The sequence below is a fragment of the Ictidomys tridecemlineatus genome, chromosome 12, assembly GCF_052094955.1.
Source record: "Ictidomys tridecemlineatus isolate mIctTri1 chromosome 12, mIctTri1.hap1, whole genome shotgun sequence".
NCBI classification, from domain to species: Eukaryota; Metazoa; Chordata; class Mammalia; order Rodentia; family Sciuridae; genus Ictidomys; species Ictidomys tridecemlineatus.
The window spans coordinates 12504591-12527109 of record NC_135488.1 but is presented as its reverse complement, the minus strand read 5'-3'; the positions used below and the strand labels follow the sequence as shown (position 1 = coordinate 12527109).

The following is a 22519-nucleotide window of genomic DNA, read 5'->3' as shown; positions in this document are numbered from 1 at the left end:
GGCAGAGAAGAGAGCCTGCTGGGTCTGGGGCTAGAGCACCTTTCAACATTTGGGTTTCAAAAGCCAATACAGTCTTTTTATTTTAAAAAATATTTATTTATTTATTTATTTATTTATTTATTTTGAATACTTAAGTCAGTCTTACAGTTCAAATGTGACCCCTAAAGTTCATCTGTAGGAAATTTAACCCCAGTGCAACAGTGTTCAGAGGTGGGATCTTCAAGAGGATTAATGTTGGTGTTGTGGGAGTGAGTTAGTTATCCCAGGCAGGGGTTAGTTATTGAGGCAATGGATTCCTGATAGAAGGATAAGGTTGACCCTCTTCTCTGCTCCGCATGAGTACGTGTATACACTTGCCCCTTTTACTTTCTGCTGTGGGATAATGCAGCAAGAAAGCCTTCACCATACCTTCGACCTTGGACTTCTCAGCCTCCAGAATTGTAAGAAATAAATCTCTGTTCTTTATAGATTACTCAGTCTCAGGCATTCTGTTACAGCCGTACAAAATAGATGAAGATAACCAGTTTGCATGTGTTTTTTTTTTTTTTTTTGACTATTTGGTCCAGAAGGTTTCTCTATCCATATGTCTTTGTCACTTTTCCCTTCCTCTTGATCCCAAGTATCCAGGGCTGGTCTCCAGATGGAGGAGTCAGAGCTTAGACTCAGCTTTCCTTAGCCAGAGCTCCATGTTCAGCCAGGAACCCCTTTCTTTCTGTCAAGACACATTTGTAGCCTGGTCTGTCTTTTCAGAACCTTGCCCTCTGCCGATGGACATTTGATTAAGTTACAACAGGGTATCATGGCTACAATTTTCTCTGGGTATCAACAATCCTACATGGCATTTTCACATCTGTACCGGAGTCCTGCATGTCATACTCATGTTACTAGGTACCCAATGGCGTTACCTCGGGCCCTGAGGCAGCTCACTGAAGACACAATTTCACAGAATGCTTCACTGGTTACTCTGAAGTTCCTTGGCTGGGTGTTCGGTTACTCTGCCTGTATCCATGGCCGAGGGCCAACTCTCCTGGCTCCTAGTGAAATGCTGGAGCCTCCACTCTGTGAGGGGGTCATGTCCTTCTTGTGGAAAGAGAGGGAAAGTTCAGAGGGGAGAGCTTTTGGAAACAGATGAGCTGAGTTCTGGAGTGGCCTCGACTACCCAGTGACTTTGCTGGGCTCTCTTCGCCTCATCTACAAGCTGGAGGGGTCTCATGAGCTGATCCCCAACTCCTCTTTTGGCACTGATGACTTGGGGGGTGTCTGTGGCTCCGGGTGACTTCAGGCCTTCTGTGTTCTATGTGTCCTCACTGGTGCATGTCTGAACAGTTGCTTTTCTCAATGAACTCACATTTCACAATCCATTCATAATTTTTTTTTTTTTTTGCTTCCTTTGGCTGGTTTCAGGCATGTTTTGTGGCTTACATTCATTCTACCCAGGGAAGTGGTGGGCAGTGTAGTGTTAAGTGACAACAGTCTGGGATGCCAGCCCCCAATATCCAGATAACCAAGACCTTGAAAGATGTTCTACTGTGCAGGGTCTGGTTCTCATCTGTAAAATGGGAATAATACCACTGTGATCTGCTCACAGGCTTGGCTGGGACTTAGACAACATATTATATGTAAATGCAACAAAGAGGACAAGAAAACTGTATAAAAATATTTGGGGCAGCTTTCTGCTTTTGGCTTGGTGAAGCCAAGGTGTAATTCCCCTTGGTCTTCTCATTTCCAGGTTCATCTGACCAAACTACATCCACCAAGCACCTCTAGTTAGACCCTAGCAAGATTGTACTGTACCTGAGGTGCACCAACAGGGAAGTCAGCACCATATCTGCCCTTAGACCCCCGGGTGATGGGTTGGGTGATGGCATTGCCTTGGCAACCAGTGACTGGAGTAGTCTAAGGATGACAGTGGACCATTCAGAACAGACAAGTTCACATTAAGGTGACACTTTCTGTCTCTCCCTTCATCATCCAAGTCCTCAAGGAACCGGACAGAGACAAAAAGAAGCAGGAAAACATTAAACACAGTAGAAATAGCATTTTTTATAATGTCAACATTGCCAACGGATGCAGCACCCATTTTTAGTTAGAGAACTCTTTCTTGGGAGGCATTAAAGAGATCCTGGGGATGGCAGTCTCAAGGCTGCCATGCTCCCTGCTTCATGACATCATTGATGACATCAATGATAGTGATGTGAAGGAATGCCCTGCTAGTTAAGAATGACAAAGGCAACCATTTCAATAAAGATTCCTTTGTGGAGAGAAACCCCCCCAAGAGAGAAAGTGTTTAATTTTGGAAATGCATTTAGGAAAATAGTGTTAGTCTCCTGCCACACCTAAGGAAGCAGATGGTGCAAAACCCTTTCTCCGACAACAGGAAGTGAGATGGGGGCTCCGAGGGGGGAGCTGTCAAGCTCAGCCTCACACAGTAAGTCGCCCGTGGACTGAGGTGCAGTGTGCTGGCAGAGGCTTCCCTCCTGGTGCCCTGTTGGCTTCCTCGCCCCCTCATTGCATTTGAGATCTGAGTCAGAGATGAAGCAAATGCTTAGGCAAGGAAAAATGTTTCGCCAGCTTGCTCCATGGGGAAGGAGAGTCCGTGATATGATATGGAGCTGAAAATAGAGTGTCTCAGGAAAGGACCGAGCAGCCGATGACTGGGATGGTGGAGGTGTGGGGTCCTCCTCCAGGAAGACGCGAGTGGAAACGAGAACGAGGCGCAGCTGCCTTCTCAGACGGTGGAGCACAGACGCTCAGGGCTGGGGCTTGGAATCCGTGTCACAGGAAAGGGGTCCTGCCGGAAAAGCTTGTTTAGCAGTGCCTGCCTGCTGGGGTATGTGAACATCCTGACGCAGTCCAGGGCTTGAACAAGGGCCAAGGATTAATCCAGAAACAGCAAGCCCTGTACAAAGCTGGTCCTGGATTTAGAACAGAGGGAAGGTGCTTTGAGGGAGTTCAAAGAACGGGCACATGCTCCCCGATGATGGCTGCTTGCTGGATATTTTGAGAGGCGACTGGGGCATGCTTTCCCCTCCCAGCTTCTCCCAGGGGTCTTTTCCAACACACTTTCTCTCCATTAGTGTATTCCAGAGCTTTCGAGCTTGAAAGTCTTAATATGGAAATTCCTGCAGCGATGGGAACAGGCCTCTCCCAGTTGGGGTTTGCTAAGGCCATTATTCGGAGGATGTTAATGGTGATGATTAATTGGCACTAGTGATGGAGATGGTGAAAGTAATGAGGCCAACCTGTTTAGGTGCTAGGAAAGATAGAATATGAGGCAACATAGTGAGGGTGGGGAGAGTGGTGGCGATGACAATGGCAGCGAGCTTGATTTTAGAAATTTGCTGAGAAACATAGGGAACGAACTTTACCTTGAACTTCATTTTCTTGTCTGGCAAAGATTATTGGCAGGAAAAATAAAAAAAGCATGCCTCTGGGAAAAGGGAAAAGAAAATACCTTTTTCTTGCATTCGATTCTTATCAAACCAAATACTTGGTGTCAAGTATGTCAAATCCCATGTCAGCAGCTTTCTGGTGGGGTGTCTAGTGAGGCCAGAAAATTGCACATTGAGATGCAAACTCAAGCTGATATGGGTGGCCACAAATCCGTGACCTCTAAAATGTTGGGTAAATGCAGAAAAGATGCCAATCATCCTCACATCCTTGCTTTGAACAGTGTTGAGAGAAAAAATGGTGAGGAAGTCAATCATGAAACTCTTCTTCAGGCTGGGAGAGGATCCCATTGCCTTTAAAGAGCATTTCATGTAAAGCTGTGCTTGGAATAGATCCTGCTTCTTCCCTATTTCTTCCTTTGAGTCGTGACATTCTTAACTTTTTGAGTCACTAGGTCCAGCTGGTGAGATGAGAAGCGTTGAGGCAAAGGAATCTTGTGGTCCAGGTGACTCTTCCTGCTCATGACATTGAGGGCACTTGCAAAAGCAAAGGATAAGGTAGAGCTGTTGAGGCCTACTAAAAGAGGGGAACTACACTAGTTGCAGGTAACTCCAATTCATTGATTACCAAAACAAACATCCACAAAAATGAAGAGCCAGATTTAACCATTTCCCATCAAGTGAATAGAAGGTCAAACAATTTTGTTGAAGTTGTAGAACAGGGAAGCTAGATTTCAGTGTTTCTAGACATTTCTTCTTTGAATTCTTTTTTCTCTGTGGGCATCCTCACCCACAATCCTTTGCTTTGGTTGTGCACACTTAAGCACCCCAGTCCAAGGACCAACTCCTATGAACACATCGCTCTGTGATGTTTGGGCAGAAGGATGATAGTGCTGCAGCTGATTCTGTCACACCATGAGCATGTGCTCCCTCCCCAGGAGATTTTCTTTTGTAATGGAAGACCCTGAAGAGGAAAATGCTTAGCCCTCGAGGAGATCTGAAATGGTGGATTTGCATACAACAGACTCTTTGTTCTTCAATTCATACCACATAGGTGGCACTGATGCCAGGACTTTGGGCATAAGTCAAAGGGTCTGTCTGCTCTTTGGGGCTGTATTTCTGTAGTTTTCAATCTCATTTACTGAAGGTGTGAAGATAGCAGTATCTTATTAACATTTTGGTTAGCAAAGAGCTCCTGACTTTTCCAGGAAAGAGGCTGCTTCCAGAGAAAGGGCAACCCCAGAGCCATCAATGTCTTCACTGATCCTCTTATTTTATTAACTCTTCTTTTTTTAGTGACTAACTTTTCTGCATGCTGGGTAGTAGCTAGAGGTGCAACTGAAAGGAATTATACAGAAGGAAACATAAAGATCAGAATATGAATAAAAAGGATTTGCTCTGCTGGAAATATTTCTCTTAGGTTGAAATATTATTAAGATTCACTAACATGCACAAGTTTTGAAGTAAAGAATAAAATGAAGGTTAGAACTCATTCATTCATTCATTCATTTATATAACAAACTTACATGGATTAGTTTTTATAGGACCAGGGGATTGAGGACTGAAAATTTTCCAGGGGAGAGGTCTATGAAGTAGCAAAGAAAAAGAAGAAAAAAAAGGAAGTGTAAGTTCCAAGTTTCAATTGCAAAAATTGAAACACTCTAAACTTAATGACTTAAATACAGCAGGTATTTTATTGTTATCAGCTCTCAAAGTTCAGGTGATTGACTATGTTTGGTTAGGAAGTTCTGGTTCAGTCTCTAATGTGTTTGCAAACACATAGTAGGTGGGACTAGAATCATCTCACAGGCTTTCCCACTTGCATATTGGTGGTTCTTGGTGCCTGTTGACTGGGATTTCAGCCAGGGCTGTTCACCAGAACATCCCTGGACTCTTCACATGGCCTGGGCTTCCTTACAGCATGGCAGTTGGGTTTCAAAAAATAGCATCTCAAAGAGCTAGATGGATACACTAGCTCTTTCATGTCCCAGCCTCAGAAGTCATATAGCATCATTTCTGCCACAGGTACAGGCCCTCTCAGATAAAAGGACAGAGAATATAGACCCTGCTTCTTTATAGAAAAAGTATTAATGTCAGGAAGGGCATGTGGGATGAAAGAATTTGTTCCCGGCATTTTGGGAAATGCAATCTGCCACTGGTAAGGTCAATCCAGTTGTCAGAATGAAATCTTGTTGAGGAATTAATATTTTCAAGCCTGGGGTAGACATCAATACAAGAAAGCATCTGATTGAATGGGTGATTATATAACATGCATATTAATAGCAGAAAGAGTGAGAAGGATGAAGGGTTTAGAGAGGTCTGGAGGGTCCAAGCAGACCTCGTGGAGAAATAGGAACTTGAGCTACATTGGTAGTCTGGGGAAGGTGCATTTAGTTATGTTAAACTTATATTCATCTTCTCTGCTCCTAGAAAAGAAATGATAATAAAAAATTATAATTATGGATAATTCTTCTATGCTGAGACAGCTACTTAACATTCCCATATGTATCCCCCACCCCCAGATTTTCTTCCCCTAGGAATATATTCGAAACTATATATTTGGAATCTTCCCTAACTTTTTCACTTACAAAATTTGGTGAATTTTTTAAACTATTAAATATTTGTCTAAAATATAATCTTGAATGGCTGCATAGCATGCTAGCCTGTGAATATACTATTATTTACTTTTCAACGTTTTATTGTTGAAAATTTAAACTATTTTATTTTTGTTTCCATTCCAAAAAAACAGTAATGATGGAAATCTTTGTGCAGAAATCTTTGTGCTCATCTAGGATGGTTCTTTTGTGATTAATTTCTAAATGCAAAATTACTGATCAAAAATTACGTATCTTGCCAGGTGTGGTGGCAAAAGCCTGAAATCCCAGTGGCTCAGGAAGATGAAGCAGAAGGATTGCAAGTTCGAGGCCAGCCTCAGCAAGTTACTGAGGCCCTAGGCAATTTAGTGAGACCCTGTCTGTAAAATAAATAAATAAATAAAAAGGGCTGGGGATGTGACTCAGTGTAAAACACCCTAGGTTTAATCCCTAGTCCCCCCACCCCCCACAAGAGGATACATCTTTTAAAAACAGTTTGTGCATCTCATTGGAGTGGCTTCAGGACAGGTTGTGCTCACTGCCTGTCCCATCAGGGTAAGAAACCTGTTTATTTGCAGATCTGACAATACTGATCATTATTGACCACAATAGAAAGATGTCCTATTTGAGAAAACAAAGTGCAGCTTTACTCTGATATTATCTAATTATTAGAAGGCTAGTATTTTCCCATATGTTTCTTCCCCATCTGGGTTTCTTTTTCTGTGATTTGCCAGTTTAAATCCATTGCCCATTTCTCCCTATTGGTCTTTTTCTCCTATTGATTAGTAACAGCCCTTTTAAATTATTAATTTTTGTTCAGTATGTGTGGTGCAAACATTTTCTTTTCCCGATTTGGTCTTTCATTTTCCAGCTTTGTTTATGGCATGATTTTAGACATAGGGACTTTTTTTTAGCATTTGTGTGGTCAAATCTAGTAATCTTTTTTATTTGTATATTTTTCTTTTGCTCTTGTGCATGAAAGGCCTTAACCATAATAACAACAGATAACTTAACCCTGGTTTTCCTTTAACACATACACACACACACATGGACTTCCTTCTTGAATTAAGTTGGACTTACCTTAAAATATGTTCTGATTAAAGGTCTTTCAAAGATTGCTTCCCAAGTATTTACCCACATGTTGGATGACAAGATTTGATATGTCAAGATCATTGTACTGTCATGTGTAGCTAATTAAAACAAATAAAAATAAATCAACTGAAGGAGAGGTTATTTTCCTGAAAGTGGCCTGGCTTATGTTGACATGAGGAGCATCTGGCTGAAGCAGAGGGCTCCTCTTGGTGGCTGGGGTTGTCACAGCTGCAGGGCAACTTCACTGGCAATCCAGAGGGCCAGAAAGACCAGGCAAAGGGAGGCAACTCATAGACACTGAGAGATACTGCAGTTCTGGGAGTAGGGAAATTATTTTTCCTGTTCCTTAACATCTCTTGAGGGCTTGCTAGGAGCCAGGTAGTCTGGTATATGGACGTGATATTTCATTTAATTCTTACCACTGCCTACGAGGCAGTACTATTATTATCCTCATTTTACAGATGAGATGATTGAGGCCTCATAAGTGGTAGGGCTGGGACTGAGTCCAAATCTAGCTATTTCCAGAGCTCTGCTTTCAACCACAATGCTTATTCATTTCTTACTCTGATTAAAGTGAGATGAAAGAGTTTCAGAAAGTTAATCCAGTGATGTTGTTCAGGTGAGAAAGCAGAAAGGAATGACTGGGGCAGGGTTTTCTCAAATACTGGAGGACACAGTGATGAGGACCTTTCCTGAGGTGGTGGTCAGGGCAGAAGATGATGGTGATTTTGAAAGGGGAGGAGAGGCTGGGAATACGCAGTGGCGGGGAGAGGAGTGGGGAGCCCCCAGGGCTGCAACCTGCATCTTTGTCTCCCATCTGAATAGTTGACGTTCCTCTCAGGTCTCACCTATGGTCTTCATCAGCTAAACCTGAGATGGTCTTCCACGTCAGATCTTAGAAAAACAGAATTTTCCAAGGACCAGATATTCATGTAAACTGTATGGAATTTCCTTGTTCTCATCCAGACCCTTGAAGGAAGCCAGTGTGTTGTGGGAGATTTGTTTTTTTTTTCCCCCTCGGGGAATGAAACTGTATCTTCAACACTCAATAAACATTTATGAACTGTATCATGGGCACATGTGCTACAGTAGGGCTGTGAGAGAGCCAAAGATACCTCAAAACAGAGCCCTGTTTTCACAGAGATTAAAGTTGGGCAAAGAAGTAAGTAGCACATACATAATTCTATACAAAATGAAAAGGACCAGAGGCCCCAAAGAGGCCTAGTTAATCTATTATGGGAAGTCAGAGAAGAAGAGAATCATTCCTAGCGGGAGGGTGAAGCAGATAGAATCATGAACTAATGCCGAGTCTAAGGGTGATCCTGGGCTTTCTAAATCCTGCATCACGAGAAGTATCTAACACATGGCTCATTGTGTTGTATCTGCCAATTTTACTTGTCTGTCCCTCTTACTATTTTCTGAACTCCGCGAGAAGACAAGAATTCTGTATCATGAAAAGTTTCTTTCCTTGTCTGCAAGCCCTGTGACCTGCCCTCCTACAGACATGGGTAGCTCCCTTGGCATTTGTCTCTCCTTTCCACAGCCCCTGAGGTGGTTTACTCTCCAATCACCACAGTGTCATGCTGTAATTACAGTAATAGAGCAAGCTCAGTTGTTTTCTTTCTTTATGCATCTAGGATGTTCTAAGAAAGAGAACAAAGGCAGATGAATAAGAAATAAACTGCAGCTCAGTGCACAGAACATGCATCTTTATCAAAAGAATTACAGAGTGGATGCTGCTTTTATGCTCCACCCAGGCACGAACTGAAGTCCTACCTCTATTTCACAGTCTTTCCTAATAACTCACGCTGCACAGATTGTCCACAGCTCTTATGTTTATAACCCCAATTTGGTCCTGTGGTTCTTGGTAACTGAGCAATCATAAATAGGCTTGGGTCTGCAAGAGCACCCTGCACAATGTCTGCTGGGTCTTTTGCCTTATCAGACAGACCTATTAAGAAGGAAGGACCCTAACTGCTTAAGAGTTCCTGGATTTAAGTCCCAGTCCTGTGGGTTCCTAACTGTCAATTCCCACCTGTGTGACCTTGGAGAAGTTACTGAATTTCTCTCAGCACCGGTTCATTAATCTGTGAAAAAGGGATAAATAATAGCTCTCATTTTCTAGGAATGTTATGAGGATTACATGAGGCTATGAAGCAAACATTCAATGTCTGAGTGGGATTAACACAGAACGGAGACAGTCATAGGTCTTGGTTGGATGCGGTTCAGTGTATTTCATTGGGCTTTTATAGTGCAGGGCCATTTCCCTCTGGGTTGGATGTCAGCTTAATCAGGGTGCTGGGAATGGGTCCTTCTCATCTTGTTACAGGGATGAAATGTTCTTTGCATTACCATTTGAAACCTCTTCTGAGGTTTTGACAAAGGTTTCAGGTTTGGGAACTGTGAATCAGAAACTGCAAATCAGTGAGAATTCATCTTTCGCTTGCACATAGCACATGGCTCACTGTGTTGTATCTGCCAATTTTACTTGTCCGTCCCTCTTACTATTTTCTTAACTCCATGAGGGAGAGCATTTTAGGCACCTCTGCATTCCCGCAGAGGGCACAGAACCTGGCACATGTGGAATCATTCACTGAATATTTACTGAATGGATGATGCTTTCTTTCTACTTCCAGATAGGTGCCAAACACCTTGTGAGATCTTTTATTTTTTAACTTAACTCACCATCACCATCGCCTTATGAATTATTCTCACTTTTAATTGATGAATAGAGCAACAGGGATTCAGGAAGGCTAACTAACTTAACCAAGGTCAGAGAATGACCTGTCCCTCTTCTCCATCCCTGTTCCTTCTCGTTCTCCAAGGCTCTGGCTCTCATTTTAATGATGCCACCTATTAACCACATGGCACCAGGCAAGCCAAAAATTTTATAAGGAATCATGTTCACTTGCAATGAGAATTACCTCACTCTTTTGAGAAGGTTTTAATATTTTCTGGATATTCATAATCCTAAAAAATAAGTGACTCATCATGATATTGTTTTGATGAAGCCTGAAAATGGCTTGTCTATTTTTAACCTTGAGTGACAGTAACTAATAATATTAGGTTTTCTTATCTACTCCAAGAGGAGAAAGAAGCAAAAGGTCATGAATGTTAGGAGTATCTGTGAGGAAGGAAGATGGTGCTCCATGAGCACCCAGGTAAAAACTGACCAGCCATCTCAAGCTTGCTTCTTTCTCTAAATCTGGGTGCTTCAAGCCACACCAGAGTCTATTTCCTTGGAATCTTTCAGCAATTGTCACCAGCACTGTCAGTTTTTTCATTCTCCTCCATTTCATTTGAGCATGGCTTTCTCCAGCCAAACTCCCTGGGTTTCCTCCTTTTCTGCTACATTTCTGTTTATCTAGCTCAGATTCTAGCTCAGCATTTCCTGCAACTTTAAAACTACTGGCACATTGTGATACTCAATTGACTTTTTTAGTGTTCAGAAATATGGGTGAACAAATGAATGAATAAATAAATACATTTGGAGAGACATTCAGAGCATATCCAGGCAATGTGTGCTACAGAAGAGCAAAGGAAGGCAAGCCCAGAGCTGGTGGGTGTGCCTATCAGTTAGTGCAGGGCTCTGGGGTCAGAAGGTGTGAATTAGGCCCTGGTTTCACCATTCAGCAACTCTGAGATCTTGGGAGGACGACTTGATTTTGCTCAGGCTCATTTTTTTTTCATCTTTAAAATAGAAGACCTAACCATTGCTATATAGTAAACCATCTCAAAGCTTAAAACAACCATCACTTTCACCACTCCTATGGTTGAGGATCAGCAAGGGTGTCTGATCTAGGCTGGGTGTTGCTGAGGTGGCTCTGATCCACATGGCATTTTGCTCCAGATCCAGTGAGCCATGTTCTTTTCAAGAGGATGGCAGAAGTGCTAGACAGCTGGAGGAAATATGTGAGAGCTTCCAGAGCCTAGGTTTGGAACTTGATGCTTTCATTTCCACTCATACATCATTAGCCATATTCAAAGGAAATGGGAGAAGAGAAAAAGTACACCTCACTCATACAGGGGACCCAAAGTATGGATGCTGCAAATGAGATGGGAGTGAAATATTTTTTATCCGTATTATGCATTTTACCATATTATCTTACAGAAAGAATAAAAAATTTAAAAAGATATTTCTTGTGAAGAGTTTACCATGGCATCTGGTACACTTCGAGCCCTGCTCATGTGCTTGGTAGGTGGCATAACTTGCAAGCAATACATGCGTTGTTGTAGCTGTTGTAAGCATTCTTTTCAGATGTTCAGACACTTGTTGTCTTAAAGAACAGCATCACAGAGACCTTAGCTTGGAGAAGTGAGTGAAGCAGGCTATGTATGAGTGGTTAACAAGGGAATCTGTAAAATATTTATTAAGCACCAGTTTACCAGGCACTTCTATAGGCACTTGGGCTAAAGATAAGAACGAAGCAAAGATTCTTACCTGTGTAGAGCCTATATCCTAGTAGGGGAAGATGCACATAAAGACAAATAAATGATTTAGTATTTTGATGTATATTATGAAAGAATGCAAAGGAAAATAAGAGGACTGAGCAAGATGGATATGGAGGCAGGCAGGTGGCAGGATTAAATAAGGTGGTCAGCGGTCCTCCCTGACAAAGTGAGAGCTGAGACTGGAAAGGAATGCTTAAGTGAGTCAAGCAAGCTGTGGGATAGGATATCCTAGACACAATAACTCCAGAATAAAGACCCTAAGGTATGCAGAGTGTATTTGAAGAGCAGCAAGAAGGAAAATGTAACTGGAGAGGGTGGTGAGGGGAAGAGTAACAGGAGTTGAGGTCAGAGAGGCCATGGGGAGAGATGATCTCATAGAGCATTGTGAGTGCTTCTGTGTAATAGGGAGTCAATGGAAGGTTTCAAACATATGCATGACAGGATTCTTATATTAAATGACAAGAAGTACCTTTCAAAGCACCTGCTAGAGCTCTGTGCTAAGAACACCCCTAAAGAGGCAAGAGAGGCTGTGCGAGCAATGTAGAGAGGAAATAATGGTCCACTGGTCTTGGAAGGTGATGGTGGAGCTCATGTGTTTTGAAGGTAGAATCAACAGAATCAAGTGGCAGATGAGATATGGGATATGACAGAAAAAGAGGAGTCAACATGTTTGGCCTGAGTGGCTGAGTTGGGAAATGTTGCTGGTGGAGAAGGATTAAGGCAGCAAAAAGTTAGGTTTTCAATTTTGGACATGTATTTGAGAGGACACAGACACTCAAGTGGAGATTGTCATATAGGAGTCTGAGATATGCATCTCAAATTCAGTGGAAAAATCTAGACTGGAGAGATGAATTTGGGATTCATTAGCCCATGGCAGTATTTAGAGTCTTTGATTCTATTCATATCAGCCAGGAGATGAGTGTTGGAAGAAAAGAAAATTGAGGAGTTATTTAGAGTGGGAGAGAGAGAGAGAGAGAGAGAGAGAGAGAGAGAGAGAGAGAGAGAGAGAGAGAGAGAAGAGAAGAGAAGAGAAGAGAAGAGAAGAGAAGAGAAGAGAAGAGAAGAGAAGAGAAGAGAAGAGAAGAGAGAGGAGAGAGGAGAGAGGAGAGAAAGAGGAATCCTGGGAGGTAAATGACATTGTGGAATCCTGCTGGTAGGTCATAGGTCAGATATGATGAAGACTGGGAATTGGCAGGTAAATACAGAAATGTGGACATCACTAGGGCTCATGGTAAGAACATTTCAGGTTGAGAAGTGTGGGTGGAAGGTGAATTGAGTTGGGTTCAAGTGAGAAAGAAAGGAAAGGAATTTTGGAGTGTAGATGACCCTTTGGGAAGGTCTGTTCAAGGTGAATAAAGAAATAGGTCAATAGCCAGAAAGAGATATGAGGTCAAGAAGCCTTTTATTTAGTGGAAAACATAATGGCATGTTTATGTGCTGATGGTAATAATCCATATGAGTAAAAACAGATAATGCAGGGGAGAAAAGGAGAAAGGACAGTGATATGGAAACCACCAATGGAACTGGTGAAGCTTTTCCGGCTTTTACTTCTGGTATTCCTTACCCCAGTTGGGACATTCATTACATTATTATGATTCTCTCCTGTCCAGTGATTGCATCAAGTCCCATTGGCAGTCTCAGTCCCACCATTAGCATTAGTGTTTCCTCTCCTGTCATCTATCATATCTCCACTCAGGCACGGTAGTACCATTTTTTTATTTTCTGAATATGAAACCCTGAACCATTTCCTTTGCTGCCCAGATATGACCATGAGGAAGCAAAATTGGGTTCGCTGATATTAGTCCATGAGGCAATACAGACAAGCTCTATTTCTGGGTCCTATTGAGACACACTAAGAAGAAGTGGGAGAAGAAGATAATTCTGGTGGATAGTTTTGGAGGTTTTAATTAGCATGGGACTCATGAAAGCTGTCTGCTCCAAAGCAAGGTCTATGCACTGGTATTGGGAGGAGTGGGGTCTTTCTTCAGTGCCTGCAACTTCCTATTAGATGATCCTGCTCTTTTTCACTTAACTTTACTAGTACCCACATTCCACTCTGGCCTTCCCCCTACTCCTGGCTGTTTGGAGCTGCTCTCTATGTTCTAGGTGAAGTTCCCACCCCAGTCCCATGTGAACTGTGAGTTTCCTAAAGCCAAAGACTGTGCTTTTCATATGCTCTAGTGCATTAGCATTTGCCTAAAGCAGGGCAGGGGATGGTAATACTTGGGGCTTCACTGATGGAAGATAGTGTGGTCAGCTACAATCAAAGGCTGCATTCAGAGAAGGTTTCAGTCTCATCTTCTTCAAGTCATCTGTGAAAAGGGCAAAGAAGTCTGATGGGAAGATTGCACCCCAAGCTGTTGTATCAAATGTATACTATGGAGGCTGTCATCATTTTGATCTATTGTTGTATTGAGGGAGGGTCAGTCTTCTCTACTTTGCACAGTCGGTCTATGCCCAGACCATGGTGGTCAGCCTTTCTGAGAGGCCATAAATGTTCCCTTGCTGCAGACAATCTACTGGAGTCTGACCAATCAAGATGCTTTGGACAGCTTTCTTCATTATTATCAACTTTCTCTAAGATGCATGATGTTTTTCTGTGATGCTCCAGCCCCACCTGGAAGGGTAAGTAATGATTCCACTGTTTGCACATCCTCAGTTTCATCTACCAGCTTACCCTGTCATCTTATGGCTTTTGCTTTTCTGTTCCCATGTATGCAGCTGACTCCTGAATTCTAGGTACCCCCTCCTATGGCCTCCATCTGGTCCTAGGTTTCAGGTGAATATTTCCAGAAAGAAGATAAACTGCAGCCTTTTTGATCACTTCCAGACTCAAGAGGGAACCTGTGTCCTAATGGCCAAGCTGATCTTGGGGGTTACATGAGTGATAGGTCCAGCGGGCACTTGTTTTTTTTTTTTTTTGTCTGTGAGATGGGAGTCCATCTCTCCTTTCCAACATCATCTCTAAATGTTGGTTGATGCCCACAGTTCCACCACATGAGAACATAAGGCATTCATTGTCACTGAAATGCACGTATGCAAGAAAGATTCATGTTTTATTAGTAGCTGTCACTTCTATGTGTGACTAATTATAAGTCAGTGTGTGGAGGGTGGTACTATGGAGGGGTCCTGAAATAGGAGAGAGGAAGCAAGAGGAAGAGGAGAGCCCAGAAAGCAGTGATTGGGAATCCCCCAAAGAAACATTTCCACCTCCACCCTTCTGAGGAGGATGAGTTCTGCACACCTGTTGCTCTCCTCGTCCTCAACCCTCTTCTTACAGCGACTCCAAAAAGGCCTTCAGACACCAAATGACACCCTCATCAACAAGCTTGCATTGAAAACCCACATTTTGACAACACATTTCCCAAATTTAGTCCCCTAATCCACTTCCAGAATATATTATGCTTTGCACCCAACAGATGGATTAAAAGCTAAATCTTCTGCTTGTTAGGAAACCGACCAGAAACCAAAAATACAAACATACTTCTGCAGGTGTGAGTGCCATGGTGGGGGTGAGGAGGAAAGAGTAGGTGCATGTAAGAGGGTTCACAATGGAGAGGAGAGAACCAAGGCAGGAATGTGGGGGGAGCTCAGGGCATCCTCTGGGCTCTGAATGGGGTGAGGGGCAACAAGCTGCCTTCTATAAACCTTTCCCAGATCCTGTCATTTAGGCCTCTCTGCAAAGGTGGGTATGTATGCAACATAGGTTTGATACATAGGTCAGAACATAAGTCTGATACGTAGGTCACAATCCCATTGTGGGGCCGTCAGGGGCTCTCCATGAGGCTCTTACCTGCAAAAATTGAACTTGCCTCAGGAGGAGGCAGAAACCTGAGCAGGGGAGCTGCCCTCAGTGCTATGGTGAACAAGGTGTCTGACTCAGGTCCAGGGCTTGCTCCTCTCTGTTGGCTGGAGACTGGTAGACTTTTCAGGTCCAGGTCCCCCCATTTTTGAGGGGTCCCCAGCTTTCTTCATGACAGAGACCTTATCTCATTTCACCTCTGTGCAGAAAATCTGCTGAAACCTCTGCAAATGGAGGTCCTTACTTTGAAGGCAGCTGGAGAAATGGGGTGAATACAAAGAGGGGGTACAAGGGACACTTTTGGGGAACACTCTTGGAGCCTAGGTCATCAGAGGGAGTACAGAAAATCTCCAGAGGGTGCCTGAGAAAGTTTAGAATCCTTTCCCCACTATCTTATTTCCTCCTCATCATTGAAAAATTGCTCAGAATGCAATAAAAACAAGGTGTTCTAATTAAACAGATTTGTTTACATGTTGTGGCATGAAAAACTAATTCAATCTGATATACTGTACATTCCTGCTATATTTTTCTTCTTTCCTTTATATAAAACTGCCCATTTTTAAATAGTATTGTACTTAAGCATCTTAAAGAGTGTCCTTGATTAAAAGAGAGTGAGCAATTTCCTACTTCCCACAGCTTTCAAAGGATTGTGTCAATAGGGAGAGAAGGCGAGTAGTTGTGGGTGGGGTCTCCGGTGTTCTTCAACTTGACATTTCTCACGACAGTTGCTGCCATTTAATGTCCAAAAACATGTACTATATGATTAGGGTGGAGCCTCAGATGGGCTTTCTTTAGTGGTCAAGGTGCAGGGGACTGGATTCTGGAAGCAAGTAGTAGCCTGACTCTGGGCACTGTGCTGAGAGAGAGAGAGAGAGCAGAAGCCACCAGCATAGGTCCTCCCAGGAGGGCAATGCCCCCAGCACCCTTAGGGAGTCCTGTGGTGTCCTGGAAGAGTCCACAGAGAGGAGAGGACATGGGGAAACTGAGAGGCACATTCACAATAAGGATGAATGTGATCACATTTTGTGAGAATGATTTAAGTTCTTACAGAATAAACTTTCTATCAAGAGTGGATAAGGGTGACCTTGTGTCACCCCTTCTCTGGGATGTTGGAGCAGAATCCAGGTTGTTGGCATTCCAGGGCTTTCTGGAAGGTGTAAGAGGTCTAGATGGTCTACATGGTTTCTCACCCTCTTAGGTCCTCAGGACTGGCCCTGACCTGGGAGCTGCTAGAGAGGAAGTCTCCAAATCCCTTGTGCCTTGAGTGGTCCCGAGGGTTGTGTGTGTGTGTGTGTGTGTGTGTGTGTGTGTGTGTGTGTGTGTCCATCCGTATTTGTGATGTGAACTAGACATGTTAGCAATACGGTACCCAGAATGTTCTGGACGTGTGGTTTTTTTTATACTGATCTCCTGGCCTTCATCCAAACTGTTCCCTTCACCTTGGAAACCTTCCTCCATCATTTATCCTAGGTAACCTTCAAGCCACTCAGGTTGACCACTCCTTTTCAATCCACTCACTACCACATTTGCTTTCCAAGCATCTACTTCTTACACTTATGACTAGTTAAGTGTTATGTTATTCTGGTCTTTATTGGTTCTACTAGGTGAACACCTGTTGACATTGTCTTGCCTCTATCTGGATTATGTTCTTTTTCCTGTCTTTCAACAGTGCCCTGTGATGTGCTGGAGAAGCACAGTTGGTCAATAAGGACATCCTTGCTGATTAGTCCACTAACCATTTGAGACTCCCTTCTTCCTTCCATTCTTCTCACTTTTCCATTCTTTATTTTATCAGTGTTTAATGGACACATCCCAGCTTAAGGTCCCAAGTTGACTCAAATGTGAATGGCGTGGGATGTCTCCATGGTGTTACATTGCTAGTGGACAGCGTCAATCCTCTCTTAGTTTGGGCATTTTGGAGAGGAATCCCTGAGATCTGAAGAGGGCAGCAGGCTTGCTGGCTGATAAGACTCAATTGTGGGTTGGAGCCCTTGTTTCTTAGTTTGATTCCTTCCTGTCTTGTTTCTGTCCTCTGGAGGATCCCTCCAATGATCCTCATATAAACGTCTTGGAATTGTGTCCAAGATAAAGGGGTAGTGTGTGGGGGGGATAAACTTGGAAGTAGACCCTCATTGAAGAGAAATGTAACTCTGCTGTGTCTCTGTAGGCTACATCTTCAGAGTGGAACAGTGGCTCAAAAAATGAAGACCAGGGAGAAGAAAATGAATAAAACACATTCTACCAGTTCCCTTATAAGAACTCTTTCTGCATATAGGCTCTGGGGAGTGCTTCCCTTGTGACACCCCAAATTCTCATGCCCACGTATTCATTGGTTGGGCTGATGTATTTCTTCAAAAGTGGGTGGTCCCATCCATTCCTGGGGAGACCCTGCCACAGTTTACCACATTTGTCTCCCAGGTGTTATCCTCTCTTCTTGTTTTAGAGCTCCTATAGTTTTTAATCTTGACACACAATTTTTTGTATTCATTTAAAAATAATGTTAATGTTTATATTTCCCTTGTGTCTTATGCTAGATTATGACCTCTTCAGAAGAAGGCCTGGGTACTTTTTTACCCTCCTGATGTTATATTTCTTCTATGGCTGGGTAGAAAGTGGCTGCTTGAGCAAGTGCCTGCATAAGCCCAGATGAATCATTATATTCCAAAGGTCATGGTGGTCAATTTCAAGTTTCAAGACAGAGTTTAAAGCTGGCTTTCACTTTTCAAGGAGTTTTGCCACTTTGGCCAAATCATTGCTTATTATAAACTACAGATTCTTAACTTCCACACTTGGGATGATAATACAAGTTACTGCACTTCTCCATGTCTCATTATAAAAAATCCAGTTGTGAGATAGTGGTTTTGTGAGCATTTAATACAATATAATATTCAAAACCAACTTATTCTAGTCACATAAATTAAGTTTGGAGATATGATTTGAAGTCAAATATTGAAAACTTATAAGCTGACTCAAATATATAAAAACCAGTAATAGATATATCTAATGATAATAGATACATCTTACTATTATGTATACGAGTTTTGAAAGTATTTTCTCATCTAATTTTTGCAATAAATACCGACCATTCCATTTTACAGAGGAGGGTACTAGCCTTAGTGGTTAAGAAACTTGTTCCAATTCACAAAGTCAGAAAATGAGACAGTCCAGGTTTTTATGAGGGTATTGCCTCCAGATTGGGGATCCTGAGGACTGCCATGTTATTCTCCTTAGTGGGCTCTGCCAGAGGCAGGGTTGTCTCCAGAAAGATACCTTCACTTGTGATGTGTACTTGCTTGTCCCGTGCTTTCTGGGAGGCATATTTCTCATCTAGGGGTTTCTTTTGGAGCCCACAGGGTTGGGCAGTGTGGACAGCTGAGAGGAAGAGGAGAGAAGTTTTCTTTCTTTTGTGATGGCCTCATCCTCCAATTGAAGCCCAGTTTATTTCCTAGTTATGAAAGGGATCCTAAGTAACATCTCAAGGATGCACACAATTATGGAAGTGTCCAGCCATATATATGGCAGATGAAATCATCTGATTTGGTGGGAGGTTTGGGGATTTGGGGGGTTTTGAAAAGAAGCTCATGAAATTTATTTATCCCACAATGTAAGGCTGTTAGCAATTTTATAACAAGAGCTTTGTTTTATTAGTAACAGACTTTGACTCTGCATAACACACTTTCCTGGTGGTAGTCTTAAGCAATGTCACCTTTTGAGTAGCTGTAGTCATTTGTCCCCCTTGTTGCATATGAATCTCAGCTTGTTTTGTTGGGAATATTGGGGCAAGAGGACCCCAAAGTTAGAATAGGTCACAAGTGTTTTACTTAGGGAAGAACTCATTGTTGGGAGATTGACCAATGTAGACCAATATCCAGGAGTTGGTCAGATGCTAGACAATTCACTTGAATTCAGAGAGATATCTACCTAGCTCCCAAATAAAATTAGGCACCTGCAGAGCTCAAGTGCACAAACTTCATGGATCTAGAGAGGCAAACGAGCATTGGAGGAGGGACACATGAGCTTAAAAGCAGAGACCAGGACACAGCACTCACACCAGAAAGGCAGAAGGTTGAATGGGTTACTCAGGGTAGAACTTCATGCCATCAGTTACAAGTAGGGAACAAAAATGGGTCTTAGAGACATGCACATTCTGTCCTCTGTTCAATGTTTTGGCACTTATCTCTCGGATGCTCGTCTGTGGAAGCTGAGGCTACACACAAACTGAACACCATTCTCAGAGCACTGGGATCAGAATAAAGGAGGAGGCCTGTTTGATGCTATTCAATTGAGGGAAGAATGAAGGATAAGGTGGGAAGACACATGTCCTCAACAATGGTGGTCTACATACCTAACAGCTGGTATGGCATGGTGGCTAAGCTTTTAACTCTGCATTAGCATCTTATCAGATAGTTCTGGGTTATCTATTGCACAGAATTATACAAAATAATGATTCTATGGATTGGCTGGGCCCAGATAGGCTGTGGTAGGTTTTGGTGGGGATCTTTCTTGCACTTGTAGTCACCTGGCAACTGGTATTGGAGTCAACTAAAAGTTCAACTGGGCTTCTGTCCAGATGGAGTCTTTATTCAAATGTCTGATATCTCAGCGGAGATGTTTAGAGTAGGTGAGAATTGTTCAGACATCTTTCTTCACACAGCCTCTGCATTTGGCAGTGTTGGGATTCCTTGCAGCATGCTTGGGCAGATGCTGTGGGGTGTCCTATGATCTAGCCACAGAAGTCAGGCATTACCTCTGCAGTTGGTCAAAAGTGAGCCAGAGAAAAAGCCCAAATTCAAGAGGAGCTATCTACACAGTGGTGTGAGGACTTGGGGATGTGGTTCATTGTAGAATCATTTTTTTTAGGAGGGCAATATCCAGGTATTGCAGGACAACCTCAGGTCTTATCAGCTGTGTGACTGTAGGCAAGATACAGAGCAATCAGTACCTCTGATTTTTCATTTGTAGAATGGGAAAGGAAGTTGTAATGGCTGCTTTGGACAAATTTCATGAACAAAATTCATTTGTTATGAATTAACAAATACAATTTCAAGGATTTCCCACAGTGCCTGGCACAACTAGTTTCCTGCAGTTGGAATTTACTTAATAGTTACACATTGCCTTGTTCTAGTGCTTGGATTTCTCCCTAATCTTTTAACGTGTGAGCATCTTGTCTTCCTAGCCAGCCTGGAATCTCCTTGAGGTCAAGGGTCATCCTCTACTTTTTTCTTTAAATTTTTTTTCAGTTGCCTTTAATAAGGGCCTGCTGAAAGAAACTGAGAAGGAAAGAGAGATAAGGGAGACAGGGATCCTGAAAACAAGCTTGGACATCTTTATAATTTTCTCTGGGCTCAGCAACAGCACTCAAGCCCCTGGAAATCTGACCTTTGCCTTTTCTGGAAAAAACTAATAAGTTATCATAGATTCTAAGGGGGGCATTATTAATCTAGTTAATAGATTGCACTGTTTTTATGAGGGCTTTAGCCCATTAATTGTTTCCATGCAAATGGCTGCTGTTAATTACAAATTAATCTTATCTTTTCGTTAAAGGCAGGGCCATCAGGACCTCCACTTGGCAATGCTTGTTGGCACTTGATATGAATCAATGCTTATACTTGAAAGTAATAAAACTGCATTTCTTTAAAGATAGTTAATAAATCAGATCTTCATTAAGGCAGATAGGCCAGACCCCAGACTTGTCTAATTTAATGAGGTTCTAATTCATTACTGTGATTCATATGTCCCCCTAGGGATGGTGGCCAGCAGGGCAGGGCACATAGTAGGCAGTTAATAAATCCTGTATTTTCTGAGCTTTCCTACAGGGGGGGGAGGCCCTCTGCGAGTCTTTCTCCTTATTGTAAGTGCCTCTTAGGTCTTCACCAGTCTTACTGCCATTTCCCAAGTGGTCACACAGGACCCCAGAGAGGAAGTCCGACATTTCTATCAAAGCCTGCTGCTTTTATGCAGTCTCTTCTCTGAGTCCAGTGTCCTCAGTTGAGAAAACAAGTTCCAGCCAGTGATGGATTTAGCTGGTTCTTGGGCTCAGGGGCTGAGGCCGTTGCAGGGAGACTGTTTTTCCTCCTCAGGCCTTCGACCAATGCATGATGAACAAATGAAAGAGAGAAGGGACCCCGATACTTCCCTGGCATCCATTAGCCATTCATGTCTCGGTAATACTTCTGAACCCTTCCTTAGGCTGTTTCTTACCAGGCAGGTTTCTCATAACGGGAAAGCTAGTTCTTTCTTAGTGTATTTATTGTCAGTCTGGGGCTAGGCCTCCACCCACCTCCTTCCAGCTTCTGGGGTCTCAGGAGCCAAATCTCAGCCTCCTCTATTTACAGAACAAGTGCGGGCCCACGGAGACACTTTTCCGTTCTGCCTGGTGCGCTGGGGCGAGGTCCAGACGCGCTATCCAGTGGATTGGATGATATCCACCCACACTGGTGAGAGCCATTTGCGCTACTCAGTATGATGTATTACAATATTTTATAACATCAAAATTAGATTCTCAAAATGAAATTTCAGGTGGAAAAGGGAAAGTTTACCTCAAGTAAGGTGGGTGTTATTCCTTGATGAAAAGAAGAGTTTATACACACAGAAAACCATGCTGTAGTCTACACTAGATAGCAGGGTATTTTTAATGTTGTTGTTGCTATGTTGAACTCCCTGCTTGTGTTTATGTTATACAATTTTAATACGTGTGTGTAAATAGTATATTTTGATTGAGTGAATGATTTTAAGACTGAATCAAGTCCTCCTTTCCTCCTCTGGTTAACTTTGCATGGGGAACACCAGGATGGATATCCCAAAAACACAAGTGGAGGAACTTTGCAGGGAAAAGGAAAGCTGTAACAGAGTGTGATGAAATCTTTCACAAGAGTTCAGATCATGTCTACGATATTGCTACGTGAGGATATTGAAGAGATAATGTTAGTTCAAGAATGATTAAAACGGAAATATGATACATGATATGATACATGACCTTCCTTATTTCTCAATTTGCTTTCTCATTTGGCTAAAAGTTTTTATTGGTACAATGAGAAAATTTATATTGTTACTATTTCTTACCTATTAATGATTATACAATCCTTTTACATCAGAAGAACTATAAAATAGTGCTTGAATCCCCTTGCAGCAATATATACGTTTGATGAGTTGCATAAGCTTTCCAAACTTGTAGTTCTATTGGAAAAAAA

General features: G+C 42.5%; 1 protein-coding gene and 1 long non-coding RNA gene across 2 annotated transcripts in view; both read right to left on the bottom strand.

Annotated features, from left to right (window-relative positions):
- The window catches only part of LOC144369506 (uncharacterized), a 377412-nt gene that overhangs the window by 353967 nt on the left and 926 nt on the right, over nucleotides 1-22519 (bottom strand). The gene's annotated exons all lie outside the window — the stretch shown is intronic.
- On the bottom strand, nucleotides 75-22385 carry LOC144369044 (uncharacterized). The gene is made up of 2 exons (XR_013428475.1): nucleotides 4916-22385; nucleotides 75-4727 (listed from the first exon to the last, which is right to left on the bottom strand). It is a non-coding gene; the product is annotated as an uncharacterized LOC144369044 (long non-coding RNA).